Source organism: Macrobrachium rosenbergii, chromosome 26, assembly GCF_040412425.1.
Source record: "Macrobrachium rosenbergii isolate ZJJX-2024 chromosome 26, ASM4041242v1, whole genome shotgun sequence".
Taxonomy (NCBI): domain Eukaryota; kingdom Metazoa; phylum Arthropoda; class Malacostraca; order Decapoda; family Palaemonidae; genus Macrobrachium; species Macrobrachium rosenbergii.
The window spans coordinates 40,007,740-40,011,029 of record NC_089766.1 but is presented as its reverse complement, the minus strand read 5'-3'; positions in this window follow the sequence as shown (position 1 = coordinate 40,011,029).

Genomic DNA, 3,290 nt, shown 5'->3' with positions numbered 1-3,290 from the left:
GTAAACATCACAACCGAACCTACTTAGAAAACTATAAAAAAAAAAAAATAATGAGTGAAGAACCATTAACACCTGGCCCTGAACGTCCACCGTCCGATAGGCCCAACCCACTCTAATGTAGGCTATTTTTGCATGCGCACTAAAACTAGACTACAGATGAATGGCGGTTATATCAAGACCACCGAGAGACAAGGCCTGTTCGATTTTTTGTGACGTAAGCAACGGTAGTCCGAGTCGCTAGCACTGACTACCTCGCGAGACGAAAGAAATGTAAACAAAACGTCACTAACATACACAATTTGTTGTCATGGTAATAAATTAATTTACTTAATTTCTTCGTCTACACTAATTTGTGTACACCAAAGAATATTAACTCGAAACACAGGTTAAGAGATTTATATAAAATACTGAACCAAAACAATTTATTTACAGTTACAATATAGTATATACTGAAGTACAAACATGTTTAATATTGTATTAAAAAATGCTTATACATAGTGTTCACGTCAGATTACAAGACGGCAGTGCATTGACTCATTCTACTACATGTGAATGAAATAACTTAATTATTGTCTTTTACATACAGCTATTATTTGGTAGTTGAGGTTTTAAACTTTTCCTTTTTATTCAACTTTTTGTTAGCTACAATCTAGTTTTCCTTGGGAACAATAATTGTTCAATAAAATGTTAGAAACCAATACTATTAATTTTGCTATTTTTCTGTACAATGACTTTCATTACTTACTGGAGTAGCATATTTATTATTTAACCTTTGACCATTATATGGGGATTTTACATTCATTATTGCCCATCAAATGTAATGTAAAAAAAAAAAAAATAATTACATAAATCTGCAACTTCTGAACAAAAAGGGAAACAGCGATTTTTTCCAAGAGTTAGTAAAGCTTGAATGAGATACTCACTGAATATTTGTAAAGCTAAATGAACACTTTGTTTCTCAAAGGCAGGTGAGGGGAATGCTTTTCATGACGGTTTATAATAATGTTTCAAGAGTAAACCATTTATCACATGAAGTTTTTTCAGAGCTGAATGGTGCATAATGAATTTCATTTTCTAAAATATGATTTCCATCAAAGGAGAACTGTGGGAACTTCATTGATTTATTTGTATCTTTCTGGCCAAGCCAATTATTCCTGGTAGCCTACATCTTAACAAGTGTACTGAATTTCCGCCTTTATAATCAAAATATGGTTTCAAGTGAGTTTCATCCACCGTCAGTACCACTGTTTTGTCACTGGGTAGTAATGATTTACATTTATTCTTAAAATGTACATCAGAAAATGAGTAATTTTGTTCTGACGCTGGGGTAAACTGCTTGTAGACACATTCCTGATGGTAGAGTACCTCAGCAATATTAGGAATTTCTTATCTCTCAAGAGTATAACTTTGAGGGGAACAATTAGGAAACAAAAAAAAAAAAATATTACCAGCTCTGATGAATAATCAAATTTATTCAGTCATTAACCGCAGTTGTTCAAATATGAATTTCAGCACAAGCAAACGTTCGACTGATCATCTAAAATTATTGCCAAAAATGAAATCAATAATTTTATAACAGCAATGCTACTGCAGGTTTTAGAAATACATTCAGCAATGTCAGCTCTCTGCAAGTTATTCAATATCTACTCAATGATATTAGTATCATGAATCTCTGTAGGAATCATTAAATCTCCTAAGTGACGTACTTCAGAAACATGAACAACGCATGTACTGTGCAGTTAGCCTTCACAGTAGGTAGGGTACTGTGTTGTACAGTATGCTATTTCATAAATCTGTACTCAACTGTTACCTGTGGAAGAGGAAAGATGGTCTTTTAATATTTGTATGAAATGTATATATGAGCATTAAAACACAGTAATGCCATGAGGTTAGGTTAGTTATTGACATCCCTTCTGTTTTGTACCTGTAACCCTAGAAAACTAGGCCAGTCTAATTTTATTCACCTTAACCAAACTAGGTCCAATAAGGTTTGTCCCTTACCTTTGACTACTGGCAATGGTAACTTGCCTACCTCTTGATCACTATACTGTACATCCACTTGTGATAAACCTAACTTCTATGTCTGTGCCATTTCCAAAGCACTTGCTAAGTCCTACACTGGGAGTTGTCTGGACATAGGCTACACTGGGAGTTGTCTGGGTAATTCTAAGCCGGCTGTCCGCGGTGAGCTAGCCTATGGCAATTGACGTTTTCCTATGTTATTTGACGTGCTGAACAAGATTTTAAAATAACATTTTGGCGGTCGGCTGTAACTAAAATGTAATTGACCCTTGAAAACTGCACATCTATAGTGTGGGTCGCATACAGCTCAAGGGTAAATTACAGCTTAGCAGCAGCCTACCGGTAAAATGTTACCCTAAATTCATGTAAAGCAAGCAAAACAACACAGAAAAACGTCAATTGCCATAGTCTAGCTCAACTGGACACTATTCGTTGCTTGCGACCGGGGTGAAGAAACTCAACAGGTAAGCAAAGCCACCATCTTGGGTTACGTAACCACAAGGGAGCCATATGTTCAGCAGGGGGGGGGGGGAAGATGGGGTTACAGCACTGCACAGAAAGTACGAGTTGGTAAAGTGACGTAGGACTTACGTAGAGACGTGGCGGTAAATAACAGTTACCCCAAAAAAATAACGCTTCCATATAAAAAACACTGTGGTAAATCTATATATTAGCACCGTGGCTATTTTTAACTTTTGAAACTGGTTTTTTCTACACTTTTAGGGGTTCTGATACTGGCGGTGCATCTGTTTGTTGTTGGCCAAATGGAATGTCCCTTCACCGTGTTTAGTACTGGGCCCCCTGGGGTGGGGGGGGATACCCATATGTTAACAAGTTATTGCACTTGCCGGATGGGATATGAACCGTTCGAAACAGACGTACCTGTGCTCTGTCTTGTGAAGATCGCGTATGGAAACCCCTTGTTGGATGGACTTCACAGGTTAATTACACTCAAGTGCCAAAAATTAAAGGTAAATTCATAATTAGCAACCAAAAAACTGTAGAAAAAGGTAATATTACAACGTGATTGGTTTAGTACGCCCAACCCCCAAAACACCCGCCAACTACTCTCTCAGTTAGGGGCATTGAGTGAACCGAAATCTACCCTATAAATCGACGCATGCGTGAAAAGTGCCTTTGGAACGGCTCCCTCTGTCCATTGATTTGGCCTTTTTTTTTTGCTTGTTTTTTGTGTTCCAAATGTCATATGTAACAGGAAACACAACAGTAAGGTGCCCAAACCTTTTCCCAAGTTATTTACCCCACCC